This window comes from Strix aluco, chromosome 4 (assembly GCF_031877795.1).
Source record: "Strix aluco isolate bStrAlu1 chromosome 4, bStrAlu1.hap1, whole genome shotgun sequence".
Taxonomy (NCBI): domain Eukaryota; kingdom Metazoa; phylum Chordata; class Aves; order Strigiformes; family Strigidae; genus Strix; species Strix aluco.
In genome coordinates this window covers 121,211,016-121,228,429 of record NC_133934.1, presented here as the reverse complement: position 1 = coordinate 121,228,429, position 17,414 = coordinate 121,211,016, and the positions used below count along the sequence as shown (strand labels likewise).

The 17,414-nt window shown below is 37.4% G+C and overlaps 1 long non-coding RNA gene across 1 annotated transcript in view; it reads right to left on the bottom strand.

The window, feature by feature from the left end:
- LOC141922444 (uncharacterized) overlaps positions 1 to 14,258 on the bottom strand; it is a 53,992-nt gene extending 39,734 nt beyond the window's left edge. The window contains exon 1 of the long non-coding RNA XR_012622986.1: positions 14,126 to 14,258. This is a non-coding gene — a long non-coding RNA (uncharacterized LOC141922444). The remainder of the gene's footprint in view (positions 1 to 14,125) is intronic.
- Positions 14,259 to 17,414: the final 3,156 nt, after the last annotated feature.

Here is a 17,414-nt window from a genome sequence, read left to right as displayed (position 1 = left end):
GTGATGCAGCTGTTTTCAGCTCTCTGTCAAATTGCAAAACCAAAGTTGTCATACCTTTAAGGATAGAGAGAATAACAGCCTTTTAAACTCTACTCAAAGTGTCAGGGCTTTGCCCCTCACAGCCATCCCACCTCTAAATCAACAGTAAAGGGTTCACTGATTTTCAGGGTAATAGGAATTTGCTCTTATTTGAATGTGACATTAACATGGATATACTGTTCTCAGGAGAACTGACTGCTGTGGGCCAGAGCTGGACATCGATTTCACACCAAATTCTCCATTGATCAGGCATGGTAGGAAGTCTATTCATTGAATTGATAGCAGGATATAGCTATACAGTATTTGTTTTCCTTTTAATATACAGCTTCAACAGCAAGCCATGCATGAATTTAATAAAAGAAGATAATAATCTATCCATTCAAGGAGCTATAGACTGAACCTGGGTGGTTATCAGACCTGCCCTCACTGCTATAAATCATGTCAAATAGGAGACTCATTTTAGCTTTACAAATGAAAAGAATTCTCCTGTTTTAAATATAGACAACCTGTGCTTTCTCCTCACTCACATTCAGTAAATTGGTAATTGTATTCAGTTATGGTTTATCGATGTAAAAGCATCAACAGAAGACAATCAGACCTATTTTACTCTTAAAAAAGAAGCATTTGAAGACAACAAAGTAGCTCTAAACAGTGAATTAAAGTATTTGTAGTATCTGTTGCAATGATCCTTAGTTGTTTAGTAAGCTCTTTCAGCCATTGCTTTATATTTAGGATTGGAGGTTTTGTTAAGGTCATCTTATAAACAATAAAAGGAGATGCTTTGAATATGCTAATGCCTTCTACTGCAGGAGAACTAACACTGGTAATAGAGAAAATGGGTTGATGTAAAAGTCATTGACAACTATAAGAGAAACTGAATGGGTGGTACAATTGTTAGCAGAGTGCTGTGTCTGCAGCTCAATCTGGGAATAGATCCTTAACAATCATTTTCTGCTAGACACTTGCTTGTAAATGACAGAAGTTAGGCAAGAGGAATTACACCCATAATGCTTCTCAAGAAGAAAAGATCTGTACTTTTAAAACATAGGCTGAAAGTTACTTTCTAGATGCAGGAATGTTTCAAATTCAGCTCTTAGTCTACATTTAGGGAGCATCAATAAAGCCAAGAAAGGGAATCTGGATGCAGACTGGCATAAATAAGATCAAAAGCTGGTCTGGCATGTGTGAACTGTGCTGCCTAGCAGACAGCATTCTCATTTCATAGCACAACAGGATGGCACGGCTGTTCTTACAAGCATAATTAAACATCAGAGTTTCAGTAAATTACGTCATCTCTTCTTTCTCCTTTACCAGCTGATGTGGAAAGAATTAAAGGTTTGCTATCTACCTCACCTGACCTAGCAAATGAGATGTGGCTTTGAGTAACAAACCTCTCAGAACATTGCAGAATGATATCAAATGGTTGCTAAAAGAACTGGAGAGCCTATAGGCTGCTTGCTCTTATCCCAGGGCACGGCATGCCAGCAATTCTACAGTAACAAAACTAGCATGAAAACCTCATTATGGTAATGAGCTCTGCTGAGCTATCTAAAGTAAAAGATGAACAAGGTAAAGGAAAAGAAATCCTGCTAACTTTCTCTTAATCATAGCATTCTAGTAATCCTGCACAATTGTTATAGTGATTTTAAATGAAGTAGTATCATAAAAAATATAAATGTTTGGGAAATAAATTCAAACTCACTCATAGATTCATTTATTCCCCCATGCTTAGCTGATGAGAAAAAAAAAAAAAAAAAAAGACTGCTCTTGGTTACATGCAATTCATTCCCCCTGTCAGCAAAAGCATAGAAGATGATAACATCCTAAAAAGAAGCAATGGCAAGTGAACAGAAACAATGCAGGATAGCAGGGCACAGAAACTGGGGCAAGCTTACCAATTTTAGCACTGTTCATCGTTACCTGGGGTAAACTGCAGGACTAGCTGAAACTTTGGGAAAGGTGCAATAGGGCTTTGGGTTTTGCCCTGTTCTTAATGAAACATCTAGAAGTTTTGTTGAGACATCTTTGGAAAACATACAATTGAAGGAAACAGTGAAGGCAGCCTCTGAAAGTCCTGCCACTGAGCCAGTCGTGGCTGAGTAGATCAGAGGACAGATCAGCAGCATCATGGGTGATGGGAGCACAATTCAGAGCATCAGAGAGATCAGAGGACAGTGAGGGAAAGTCCTCTAAGTAAGTGAAACACAAGACACAGAAGACCTTGGAAATAAAGAGAAAACCAGAGTTTGTTTTCATTGTACAGAATACAAAAACAGTTGCTGTACCAATATAAATGCTTGTTTGAGACCAATATGTGGCAGCAGCATCTCCTGTTACCAGTATTAGTAAGACACAATCAAAAGACAGTTGTAAACCTAGCTGTGTCTTAACCTACATAAGATCTTTCATCTGCACAGCTCTATGTGCTTTTTTTTTTTTTCCAAGACTCAGAGTGTTTGAGGCCAGAAGGGCTTATTATGTGGCTTGACCATCCCTGCCATCAGATTTTATCCAGTTACTAAACCAAAGAACTAGTAATTATCTAAGAAATAACTTATACCCAGCTAAAACAGAGATTCTCAAAAGATCTTTTACCTCAGACTGAAAATGTTGGAAAATGGAGAATCTGTCTGTCCCAGGAGCATATTCCAACAATTAGTCATACTGATAGTTAAAAAAAAATACATTTAATCTAAATTTATCTGGCTTCAGTTTCCAGCAATTGATTCTTCTCTGGCTTTTCTTAGATTGGCTGAAGAGTTCTTAAATTTTTATAGTTAGGTACTAGGTCTAAGGGAACAAAGCTTAAGATTAATATAAAAATCTCGAATTTAGGTATGCATCTTCTATGAACATCAGTGGGAATATAAGGAGATGGTTGAAATATCCTGTATTTCCCATTTTCAATGGGGTTTTTTCCCCAAGAGTGTGAGTTTGTCTGAAAAAGACCTCTATCATTATCTAAAAGGAAATAGGAATGTAGAATATTAGGTTGTTTCAGCAGTTCATGAGCTCACAAAATAGTTTGAAAAAAATCCCACCAAAATATTTTCTGAATTTTCAGAATGCTCTAAAATTCCTTTTGCCATTCCAAATCCAACCGGGAAGCATAAAACCAAACCAAACCAAAACAAAACAAAAATCAAACAACCAAAACCCCATTCTGAACATGGAAATAGACCAAAACTCAAATTCATTTTCTCATGGTATTCAACAACTACAAACTCTTAAACATTTTGTCAAATTAAAGTACCAGAACATTAGAATGACTAAATCTCAGATGACTTCATCATTGACCTTTAAACTACAGTGTAGAATGGGAAATAATACTACACAATGGGAACTGATAAATATCAAAATATTTTTTTAAAGAAAGGACATTTTTGCTGTTGATAGTTGAGGTGAAAACTTATGTGATCTAAACAAAATCAAGCTAGTACCTAAAAGCTTTTCCTTCTCACTTGATAAAATAATCCTGAATAATAAACAAAATACAGCATTTTTATTGCTGTGATACTGCAAAAGAAAAAAAAAAAGAATCCGTTAAGTTTATCAATAGCCATTTTTCATATCTAGTGAAAAAAATCAGCTGGATTTAGGCAGAAGAAAAGTTCTTAATTTGAGGTACAGATCCATACCTAAATGTGTAGAGGAATTTCTTCTCTAGAAGTTGCTTCCAAACCATCATTCTGGAAGGTAAAACAAACTAACCACATCTAAGCCATATAGGCAAAATCATGCAAAAACCCATTTCCCCCAATACTCAGCCACATAAATTAGCACTGCTAGAAGCCACAGTAGCCAGTGACATCAAAGATAAATACAGAAAAAAGGTTTATAGAAAGAAGATACACAAGATCATCCAAAGGCAGAGAACAGGAGATGAGAAGCAGTTGTACCATGCAAAAACATTGGATAAGGTCTGTGAGATGCTGGGAGTCAGAAGCGATTTTCAGGGGGATGATAAAGAATGAACTGAGGGCAATGTACTTTGCTGTTGTATATTTGGGTTCTCCCTGCACTACAAACTAAGATAAACTTTTATGAGTCATTAAAAACCACAGGAATTACATGACTGAAGCTTGAACACTACTTTTTACTGCTAGCCTTTTTCCATCCACTGCTACCTGGTTATGATTAAACCAGGAGGGTACAGTTCTGGATCCATGCTGTAGTTGGCTTCAGTTGGTGCACAGCCTAGTCCAAAAAGTCAGAGTTTTAGTAGTTCTCAGGAGCCTAAAAAAAGTACATCAATCCTTAACACCTACCATATTCAAGTTTGGCACCTGGCTCCTTTTGAATATCATCCTCAGCATTTATCTATACCTATATATTTCTAAATGTATTTTAAAAATCTGCTCCAATAAAAAAAGTGGGGGATTAAATTATACCTCAAAACGAATGTTCAGAGGAATTTATTATCCTGGCACACATTCATTACATACAGTTCTCCGTATCCTGGGTCATGATAGCTAAACACAAGCAGGTCTTCTGCTGCCTGACAAGGGTCTTCTGTCCTGAAAACTCTCCCTCTCTTGAGTTGTCGGGGCCTCAGAGACTAGTTGTGCTTATGGCAGTTTGTCAGCTCCTTTTGCTAAAAACATAAATTTTGACGATTATTTGTGCTTCCCAGGAACACAAGAACAATTTCATGTCTCATGCTTCTCATGAAAAAAGACCTCAAGACAAAATGGAGGTTTGTCACAAAGGGCTGTGAAGAACTGTATCTTGTATTGTTATATAGAGAGCTCTGCCACTCCACTTAAAAATCAGAAATTCTTCCCTGGCTCCAGCGACTTCTAGAGTGGAGTTCATTACAGCAGGAGTGATTAAAGAGTTGATATAAAACAGAATCATGGGATTCCTTAAAATAAGAGCAATATATGTTTCCCACTGTGTAGCTGTTTTCCTTACAGAAAACATCATTTTATCAAAATAATTGTTAGATAATACCAACCAGTGACCACATTTCATAGTTCATGGTATATGAACCAAACCTGATTATTCTGCAGTCTCAGAGGGGCACCTTATTCATCTTCTACTTCTTGTGTGTTGGTCCATTTTGATGATTGATACACCTCTTTCCTCAAAACTTCTGTATTTTACAAAACCTTATATTCCATCTCCCTGCTTTCTCCCTGAGAAATTAGTACCTCATACACTTCCTGCATGGACAGCTACATACCTTTTGAGTGTCACTGAGGATGGAGTTCAGGTTTTGCACCATAAGACCTATAGGATTATAGCTGGACATATCAAAATCTCATGCAGTTTTCAGAGATGCTGACTGCAGAGAATGCAAGTAAGCAAGTAGTTGGGTATTCAGCTTGTGTGAAAATCATGACAAATACTGAAGGTGTTCAAAAACTTCTGTAGAAGTCTTATGTCTCAACAGCTACAGTTTTGAACATCTCCCACTGTACAAATATCTTACAGGAAAACAGGCACATCACTTTTCCAAGTGACCACCATGCAAAACCAGTTCACAGTCTACCAAGTCTGATTCTCAGCAAAAGTGTCCTGGTCAGACTACATTATTTTAACTACTAATGAAAGTAGCAGTCAGTGGATCAATGTGTGCTGAGAGAGGAGAAGAAATTGAGAAAATAAATGAAAAACACTTGAAGAAGGAACTTGTTAAAGAGTGCACCTTTTTTAGAGTACCTCCTTTTAATTATTCTTACAGAAAGAAATCAGGTTTGGACTCATCTTTTGTACTCAACTTATATTAAGTCTTTCATTTTCCTCACTGACTTAAAGCAATGTTCTTTATTCTTCCCACTTCAAATGAAACATCCACATCATTTGTTAATGCAGGTTGCTGGTTGTCAAAGCTTGTAAGGGTCCTTCAGTTTTGGGCAACTCACTTACAGAGCCTTAGGCTTCAATCCATGAGATGCAATAAGGCAAACTGTAATATACAAGCCTTAAACAGACTCATATCTATGGAAAAAAGGTTTCACTTTCTAATGCTTATATAGCTCAGGGTAAATTCAACTAAAATCCCGTCTGACTCTGACATAGCATGAAAGTAATTCTTATTCATTGGAAATTAGATGGTAGAAGAAAAAAAATTCCCTTATTTCATATAAATATAAGAATTCCCTCTAAAGTGGTTTTCATTTTTGTCCTGGGGGAAAGGAGGGAAAGGAGTTATAGGGAAATCTTATTCCATGTTTTGTTCTTTGTGTGTTCATGTTCCTATTTTTTTTTCAGTAATTTAGGGAGGGGGGAAATTGTTCCATAACAACACTTTAACTAACTTTACCACCCTGATCTCAAAGGATAAACTAGGTGTTCATAGTTTACCATTCCTGCTTCTACTTTCTTGGTACAAATCCAAGGAAAGAGGTTTCATGAACACTGAATATCCCATATATCCTGATGAACAATTCAGCCCTAAAATAATTTCTATGTCATTATTTTTGTGTGATTTTTACCCATGTTAAAAGAAAGATTATGTTTGAACAGTCATCAGTGCTAATGCCAACTCCAGGTCCTCTTACTTGAGTTGAACAAAGGCAATTTCCCACTACTTTTTTCATGACAAATTATAATAATAATATATAATAATAATTTGTCATGAAAAAATATTGATCTTTTAATGGCCATGTTGTTAAATCTTCCTACTATTCCTTAGTTCTTATATCAGGTATTACACTCTGATCCTTAGATGTCCCAAGCCCTCATGAAGGCTTGTCTGGTTGTTCAAGAAGAAAAGGGATTTCCCTGAGAACCAGTTCTTCCCAGATGTCTTGGCAGTATGGTGCCAACCCATATTGCATCCAACGTGGATAAAAGACATGCAATCCCTTATATTATAGCATATATAATAAGACATAGGTTTCTAAAATCAGAAAAAAGTCTAAGCTAACTTTAAAGTCCTTATAGCTTTGAACTATAGAAGCAAAAAATGCCAATGCTTAAATGTTGTTGAACTGGAAGAAGAATCAGGCTTTAAGGGGCCAGTTTCAAAGCATACAGCAAGTAGTAAAACTGGTTGAAAGACGTATTTCCTACTACATTTCCATTTGTTGGAAATGAACAAGTTTTGATCATACTTTCTTGACTCTAACCAAAATTCTCTGGAAAGAGAGTCCTGTCAAAACTCGGACAGCCCAGTCAGTCAAGAATTAACAAAATGATAGGGATGGAAACATCCCTGGGTTAGGAGTATGACTGTACTAGGTGGAGTGGTCAAGCCTCCTGAGCTTTTGCTGGAGCCAGTCCACTTCATTACACATCTCAATATTTAGCAATCCACAGCCAGCAGCTGCCTCCACTGACTTGCCATGACAGCGTTGTCCTGGGCCAGCAGAGATACATGTTTGACTTTACTCTGAACTCAAAAGAACAGAGATTTGATCCTGCCTTTTCAGAACTATTTGAAAGACCGTTACTACCATCTGAAGACATGATACAAAGTCAGGTTTTGAATTAGAAAATAATTTTTTAGCAAATAACAGCATCTTCTGGCCAGCAAACTGAACTCACTAAGTGTGAAGTACATGGAGAAATATGTCTGTGCACTCAGAGAATGCTCCTCACTAGTTAGACACGCACAAATCTGTGAAACAGTGTGAATATTCCCCAAAATTGAGTGCTACAGCAGTGAGAGAGTGGGCTACACCCTGCTGAGTTCATTGACATGAATAATCTCAGGGCTTTCTGTCAGACTGTTTGTGTCAATAAGGCAAACAAGTTTTGGCCTGTCCTGAATATTGTTCATTACAGATTGCAACAGAGCAGATGTAATTATATAAGTGAGAGAAAGGCAGCAGGAGCAATTCCTAAAGGCAGGACATCATTAAGATTTCACAACAGGCACATTTTCCCAAGGGATCTAGAGGAAACGAGAGCCATGGATTTCCCGAGGCCAGACTCTATGTTTGGCTTCATACATCCAAGTGCATTCTTAATTGCAACATTCACTTGAAAGAAAGTTCCTCGAGAAGTGAACAGGATTTGAAACAGGTCCTAAAAAAATGCCCAGTCCCTCATCCTACACAGCACGGAACACGCACTTGAAAAGAAAATCCATGATCAGCTTTGGAGATTTACCATGTACAATTTTCTCTAGATAATAGACAAATAAATGTGTGTGTCACAAGGTGAAGCGGTTGCTGTGTGTTTTCATGATCTTTTCATTGTCGATGAGAAGAACCAAGTCTGTAGGACAACTCTGAAACAAGTCAAGAGGCATTAAGGTTACAAGCAATCAAAGCTGTCTGATGAGTTTAACACATCCAACAGGAATGGAAAGAGGTACTGGCTGGGCTTGGATTCAGATTAATTATAGGATCAAGAATCAATAAAATACTTTGCCTTGCCTTAACATCTCAGCAAATTCTTTATTACAAGTTGCAAATGGCTCTCAAAGCAAGCTAGTCACACCTTTGTGTGAGGAAAGTCAACACATACACTCAGTCCAGGTTTGTTTGGGTTTTTTTTAATTTAGTGAAAACGGAATTAAGCATTAAGAAAATTCACATGCCAACTGTCTTTAATGAAAGGGAAATGCTTCAGAAATTACTCCTTGAAGCAGGAAATTTCCTGCTGTAAAAAACCTTGAGAGAATTGCCCCATTACATGTCTGTGTTGGGGTAACTAAAACTGTTCATACATCACAAAAACGTAATACCATCACATTGCCACCTGAGCTGTTTTGCAACAGGGAAAACAGCTGTAACTCTGTGTGAAACTATGCTATGTAGTTTTCTAAACACACATAAACACATATACCACACATATATGTAAGACAAATAAGAAGGTACTAGAGCCAAATTCTGATCTGATAAAGAAGGAGCATCTCTATTAGATTTAATGTGGGAGAACCCCTGTGTGTGAATCTTGCCTAGCTTTGTTACATGGCAGTACTATTTCTGAATTGCCCCACTTCAGCTTTTAATCAAATCCACTCCTTTGTGACTATAATGCACTGCTTCATAATAAAGAAGCTTAATGAACAGAATTAAAAGTTGATTAATTGTAAGCACAGTTAAACACAGAAATGCTTTGCTTCTTTGCCATAAAATCTGTCTACTGTTAAAAACTTGTCACTTGCTGTCTGTCCTCTCTGTCTTTGGATTTCTGAACAGCTTTTATTGGCTTTTCAATTCCTGCTTGCAAATCAAATCCTCTTTAATTTTTGTCCTCCTTGGCCCTTCATTCTCCTGCACTTCCACTTTCCTTTATCTAAAGGCAGAAAGCCACATCAAGTTTAGAAAATCTGTGATACATACCTGACAGTACCACAACATTTTTTATATTGTTTAACAGAATTCACAGTGTAACTACACAGGATGGTATTGTCCTGTATCTCTGCAGAGATTCACACAGAACCACTCTATGCACTAACTCATTAGTTGATCTGGTAAGAGTATGGCACTGCCTTATGACTGATGAGATCTCAGTTCAATCCTCAGTATCTTTCCAACCTCTAAACATAAGAAAATGGAAAGAAGGTTTACTACAGTGAGCAAGGAGATAAATAACCAAGAATCATAAAATATTGAAAAGAGAAGATAAAGGTTGACTTTGATGGGGGAAAACATGTTGAAAAATAATGTTGAAAGTTTTATGCAGCATCATGTACATATGTTTTTGTCTGATTTTGTCTTCCTTGATTTGCTTTACCTGGATCATGTTCCTTTTGTAGTCTTATAAATGCCAATACAGCCAAGGTTTCCACAGAAGTGTATTGAGCAGACATGTCCTTCAAAAAGAGCTGCTGTGAGACATCCTAAAGTACTTACATGCCTATAGGCAGTATACCTAAAGTTAGACAAATACTAACTAAGCAATCTTAAACTCTTTGGAAATCTTCTTTTGAAATATACTACTTGTTGAACACTAACTACATCTGGCTGATTTTAAATTATATTTTAAGCTCCTAAGTCATTTGGCCAATCAGGAAAAGGGGTATTTTTCCTTTATACACTGAAATCAGCAACTATATGTTCTACTGTCTTTTTCCCAGGAAGGAAACATGATCTTTCAAATAATTCCAGTCTCCAGACATCTAAAGGAGAAGTATTAGTTCTAAGTGAACTATTTTAATTTCTTCTTACCAGACCTTCACACATATGCCAAGATTCAAAAAGGCATAAAAAGTTAATCAGAACATTGAAATATTTTTAAAGTTTCAAATTATATATGAAAAATATAGATTCCTGAGATATTACGTATTTTATTTATGTATGTCTTAAAGCTCTAGAAAATAGGCAGATGATACAAAGTCTTATCAAAAATATAAATGCAATATGTCAAGTGAAAAATGATAGTGATTGGTTTAACAACATCTTTGGTATGTATCTTTTATAATACATGATGTATTGGGAGTGTACAGAATTAAACCAGTAGGAGATCTAATTTGAATTAATATATAGGTTCACTGGGAAATATTGATAGGTTTAAGTATGATTCCTTGTAATATGCTGTTTCATACATCTACAGTTTGGTCGATGGGGAAAATGAGCTGCATAGACTAAAATTATACAGCATTTGTGAAACACATTGAAAATAAGTTTTGAAGAAAGCACAACACAACAATTGCTTTCATAAATCCAGACCCCAATTCATGTGTCTCATGAAAATGCTGTGATTTTCCCTACTGTGCACTGTATCTTTAAAAGTCTAGGAGGTGCCTGCCATTTTTCAAGAAAGAAACAATGATACATGTTGTTTACTGCAAATCTGCCTTTGTTGTTGTTTTGTTGCTTTTACCTGTGATACACACTATACATCTCCTAGCAAGGACAAGCAGACCACACTGGTGGCAAAGCTAAAGCTATCCAACAAGTGTTATGCCGTTCCCACGTCAGGGCCACCATATGGATTTCTGGGTAACCTGAATCCCTCTGGGATGAAACAAACCTACAGAGATCATGAAAGCTGAGACAGTGCTCACTGACCCTCAACCATCACGGAGGAGCCTGTGCAGCATGGGAGCAGATCCCAGTCAAGTCACTGGTATCCCTTTCCTGAACCCTCTGTCCAGACCTCCCCTTTCCCTTTCCTCTCTGATCTCTGTAACACCCGTTTTGCACCTATGAGCCTTCAGAAGATTGAGGTATGCAGCTCTGAAGGATGGTTATCTCTGAAGATTTGTTACTTTTCCAGGAGAGTGCTGAAACCCTTTCTTTCCATCCAAGGGACCACATTCCTTTTCACAGTTCAAATACAGGGTATTAGTACACATTCACCTCTTGGCATTGAATACCAAAAGGGCTTAAAAATCAGACTCCTAAAGTGAGATGGCAACAGAAGTAGCCATTACCCTGTAAAACACTTTTAAACTTCTAACTATTGGGAACAAAAGAACATATGGATAGCAATGAGCTCTCGATGGCCCCAGAGTGCCAGGTGACTACACCAAGTTATAGTCAATCTGCTGCTATAGAGAAATACTGCAAATTTGCTCCAGCAAAATGTCCTGCTCATCACTAGACAGCCTGGCTGAGTGTTCCCTGGTAGCTCCTTACACTTGTGAGTGCCATTGTTATTTGGTGAAAAAAATGAAACCATGTTAAGTGCACAAGTAAAACGACAAGCATCTTACTGTTCTCTAAAAATCTTCCCTGATTACATGTCACTCACTTTACATTCTGATTAAAAGAGGGCATTGAGAATCTCAGCTGGGAATGCAGAAGGATAAATGGACTTATCATCAGCTCAATTTTGCACAAACTACTAGGCTGGGTAGCATTCATTTCAGAGCAAACTACTAGGGACCACCACTACCCAGACATTAGCATATGGGGTCACACTGCATCATTAAAAAATATTGCAAAATTGTTTTTTTAAGAAAAAACCACCTCTCATGCAAATAGAAGTGCTCTATCTAAAACCAAGGATAGTATTGACATAGAGCAGTAAGGACAGCTTTATTTATAACCTTGGAGATGGGGAAATAACAATCCACATGGGAAGTGTAGTCAGTGCTGAGAGGTTAAAATCAGGAAGGCATGGTGAAGCCTGTCTTGGCATGACTTTGAAAATACCTTGTTGGAACTTGGATACAGACGTAAAGCAGAGTGGAGGACCAGCTGGGGACAAAACAGACTGAGGTAGGACATGGTCATGCTAATAAACAGTGTAACTATCTGCCCATTTTTCATTTTCAGATGGTTTTCATCAATTATCTGCAGAGAGAGAAGAGCAAGTCTTCTGTGTGGTGAAAACCAACATGGGAAGATTCATCAGCCGATATAAGCTGAGTCAAAAAATGAAAATAAGTCTGTTACTGAAGAAGTGTTGGTGATGGCTGAGATGCAGGATAAGAAAAGCAAATACTGAACACGTATACAGAGTCTTGAAGGTGAGAAGAAGTGCAGATTGTCTTCTTAAATGTTCAGAACTTGCAACAAGGCTTAAGTGTTTTATTAGTCAAAGGTAGAATAAGGCCCTCCAGGATACCATTAATTGTTTAGGATATCCTGGAGCAAGTGCTTCTACATATTCACTTGATCTCAATCCCTTTCTATGCATTATGTTACTACACTAACACCCCAGCTGTATTTAGTGTTCATTGTCATTTTCTAGTAGTGAGCTAATGACACTGCTATAAAACAACAAGCAGCTGGTGGCACAGTACAAATAGTATTATTCAACATGAATTATGAATGGCATGGAAGCACTAAAGAAAACTTTTCAAAATACATCTGATAATGCATCCCAACTCCTTTCCCATCCCCAGCTGCTGACTAATTTCTGAAAACTGCCTATGGGAGGGAAAGTGCCAGCAAAGATCTCTGGTTTAGCTCCGATGCCTCACCTCAGGTTGTGTACGTAGCATTAGAGCAGTTCACTAAAGCACTAGCTTGACAACACATCATACCAAAAGACTGATATTCCTCATTCTAATTAGCCTGCATGCCACCAGACCTCTTTGTTAGTACTGCACCCACTCGTGGCTGGGAGTAGGCAGAAGTGGTACAAGAGAGCGGGACCTAAAACTGTTGAGTCCCTAGACTATTCTGCAGTAACCAGTAAGGGAACAATTCAGGGTTGCCTAGTAGGGAAACACTGTCAGAATTTGAAGCACTGGTCTTAAAAAAAGGATGAAAAGAGATATCTAAATCCACCAGCACTGTGGAACAGGCATGGGAGATGACAGTCAGGTTGCAGTATAGTCACAGTCCATCTCTGAGACTGTGGTTTCAGTAGAGGTTTGGTTTGTACCTTGGAATTCACTGGAGTGCACTAAGCTTGACATTCAGCCATGAAAACGGTGGTGTGAAGAGGAGGAGAGGACTGTCTGCTTGTGTTTTGGCAACTGTCACAGGGAGAAGACAAGAAATTTTTGTCTCTATAAATTGTTGAAACAAGGATATATTTAGTTTCTGTAGCTACCAATAATATCTAGGGAAAGCTAAATATACAGGACTGCATCTACCTATTTGTAGCATGCTGTAAGGCCAATGCACCTGCTGATTTCTTTGAAACGTCTTAGATTTGCATTTTTTTAAATAAACACATAAATAAATTAAGATCTCCAGAAATGTATGGTTTGTTTCTGGACAGTGTGCTTTTCAAGACTCATAGAGTTTCTTGTTTTTTAAATGAAATTCTGTTTTAGAAAGATGGTGAGAATTCAGTGGAAAAGCACTGTATTGATACAGTCAGAATACAGCCTCAGTTAAGTCTTTGAAAAATGGAGCCTTTAAGTCACACACTGAGGCCTTCAGCCTGCAAGGACTTCATATATATATTTGCCTTTATGCACAGTAGTTAGTCCCACTGATGTCAATGCAATTACTTTCATGGCTAAAGTTATATTCCATGTGTCTCAATAGATCACAGCCTGCATATGTGCACAAATACTGCATCACAATATCATCTATATATACAAACGGTAAAGTGATTCCCTATTCACACATTTAGACAGCCAATTCAGATGAGCAAATACTTGATTCAAGAAAAGCTTAGTGTGAATGGGGTTTTTTACTAGTGCACATCTTCAAAAAAATCAACTTATTTATAATTGAAGTTGAAACAAGGACTGCTATTTGATTTGGTAGCACATAAATGGTTTCCTAGGAGAAAAGAGGGTGGGTTGTTTTCAGATAATCACATATAAAATTACCTCATGTGACAGTTCTCTCCAGCAGAGATCCAGTGTAGAGCTGTAGAGGAGAGTTACTACCTTCATCTGTAGATGCAGGAGCCTTCTGAAGGCAGAACAAAGTCTAGGTGCCCTCCATTTCACAAGAGACATCAGTATGAGCTCAGAAACCTTCATAAAACAAAGTAGAGCTTGAGTACCACATAGATAGCACCAGGCTCCCACTAACTCTAGCATGGTTTTTGTTATTATTATTGGACCACTGGGGTACCCAGAAGTCAGGGAATTTCAATACCCACACATCCTCATTGAATATTAATGCCAAAACAATAACAATAGTAGCTAATAATGCAGCTTTTTGCTGCCATGTGAATTACACATCAATATTAATGAAGCCTTTGTTAACATTCAGTGTTCTTTCCTTTCTGTGCCTCTGCCAGGATTTTGGACTATTTTATGCCAACCACACAGACTTAGATGTCAACCCTGAGCAGGTCCTAGACACTTCAGAAAGGGCTTACTTTTGCAAATGTACATTTAAATTAAGAATTATGCCATAACAAGGTTGCTTTAAATTGACAGTTGTTCAGTTCTTTCCCCCTACACAGGACAGATGTGGCTTTATATGTTTGCATATCCTAAAAGAAACACACAGAGGGCTGTCTTTTATTTCAAAATGTTATTACAAGAGCCTTTGTATACAAACCCTACACAATCATTCACAATTATATATGGTTCTCCTTCTTGCCAGAATCAGACACATCAATACAAGACAATGGTTCTGTGATGAGAGACAGAGACAAGTATTTTCTAGTTCTGTAAGAAGCCCCTGGTACACATTGCTAAGCAAGTTCACCCTGAATTCTGCTATTCTTAAATAGGAAATTGTTCCAGTGCTTTGAACCTTCATATGAAATTTAAATGTAATTGCCAGAAGCATTACCTTATTAATAAAAGTAGAAAAGCATCATTACTAATTATCGTGAGCTTCATTTGCATTTTCTAAACATTTACATTATCTAATCTAACTATGTAACAGATGCTTGCATGATTTCCAACTCAGCTTTTCTCCAAAACGAATACCCAACACCAGTAAATAATAAATGTTGCTTTGGACTACTCCTGTCAGACGTAGTGTCTTACTCAAAAAGGAATTTCATCAGCTACAGAAGCAATACATTTTTTAATGAATACCAAACCACTTCTTTTCAGTACAGCTGATCAACCTTGTTGAATGCTGTATCAACTGATCCCATTTCAATGGTAGATCCTACAAGATATCTGCAACAAATTGCCTCTTTGAAAGAAAGATTCAATTGATTTGCACTAATCTAATTTAGAGGAGGCTAGAATAAAATCATACTGGGACTTAATCTCATCTGAATACAAACAGTACAAAAATGCTGCCGATAAGTAGCTGATGTAATGCTCTAACACACCAGGGGGCTGATGTACCAATCCCGCTCCCATTGAGGAGAGCACTCTGCAATTCCCAATGGTGCCTCTCGGATTAAGACTTGAAATTGCATGTTTAGCATAGAATATCTGGAACTTAATATCACAAGATTAAAAAAAAAAAAAAGAAAAAGAAAAAGAAAAAGCAGGCTATTCTTTGCAACAGTTGTCATAAAAATGGAAATTACCAGCTCCCAGATAGATCTGCTATGCCCAGCACCAGGCTCCTGGTGAGAAAACACCCAGAAAGAAATCAATGTTTTACTTCTCACAGTAGCAAAGAAGCAATAAGGAGTGCAAGGAAGCCAACACAGACCCAAACCTGACCAAGTCATAGCATAGTTCTTCTCAGAAGAATTGTATTTTTCTAATCTTAAGGTGAGGGTGGTCTGATGTTGTTGCTAGTAATCATCAAAAACAAATGAAATCACTAGTGTTGCTTTTCCTTCTTTCAAAACAAGCCCTCCAGATTTTGGTAGACAATCAGGCAGCTGACTTCCAGCAGAACCATCATTTTGATATATGCCATCCAGTCCACTGCAGCAAAGAACGGAACCGATTTTACAGCACAGGACAGGATGCTCTAAAAGCCTGTATCTACAGTAACTGGACTTTGAGTCAACACATTTCCTTTATAGACATTTATTTGCTGATTTACTGTGTAGATTTAGGGTAACTCAGTCCTCCATCTTACTGTGTCTGTAAAATGGTGATAATAATCCATGCTCCACGGGAAGCTCAAGGTTGAACTTACTAATGTTTGCAAAACACTCTGAGGTACAGAAATTCAGGTAGTAATATGAATGTAAAATGTCACTGTACTATGACTATTATCTTTAAATTCATCAGTTTCACCTGAAAATGTACTTTTTCTAAGGGGAAATACAAGAATTCTTCCTTATTCTATACTACAGAAATAACTGTGAATATGTAGGGAGTAATTTTAAATTACAATAATTGTAATTTAAACTTGGAGAATTTAAAGCTTGCAACATAATCTGATCATCTGGGACAGGAAACAAAAATAAATGGATTAAAAGTCAGATACAGAGATGCACAGATGAATCAAATTAGGGAAGTAGAAAGGATCTTTGGATCATAACCTCCAATCTTACAAAACTGCTTTGTTTGCAATTGCCTTTCTGGTTGTTCACAGTTCTGTTACCTTCACAGAGTATGTCAAGAACACAAAATTAGGTAGATGGTTAATATTTCCAAGCCTTGGGACAGAGTGTGTGAAACCATGACCCACTAAAATCCTCTTTGGTCTCTGAGCAATCCTTATTCCTTCACACCTTTGCAAATAAATGTCTCAGTTATTGTAAGAGTATTTTTTGATTCCTTTGTCCCTAAATCAATATAAAGTTTCCTAGATGATTTGAAATTTTATGCCATGATTCACATCAACTCCCTGGAATGGAGCAAAACAGTAGGTCAGCTTTCTATATAGCCAACAGGAAGAATGGCAACAAAACCCCTCATCTTTATAGTTCAAAAATGAAAACCTATAACATTTGTCATTACTGTGACTGCAATTTAGTGAGTTTCCCTGAATGTGAAGAGAACACGGTTTCTGACAACAGGCACTGTTTTGGCATTAACAGCTGTCTAAAACCACTTCCAATTATGAGCTCTTTATAAATGTCGGCCTTCCAGGAGTACTCACATCTGAAACCTGGATTTTACTTTCAACTTGATTTCAGTAGCTGTCTGGAAGTATACACCCAGCAGGCTGACTTCCTGCTTTATGCTATATTCATGTATTTAAAATATGCCATTGGAGAGAAAAGGATTCATGGATTAAGGTATTTACCCTATTTTCATTTTCTGTTTTCATGGCCTCAAACAGAAAGCA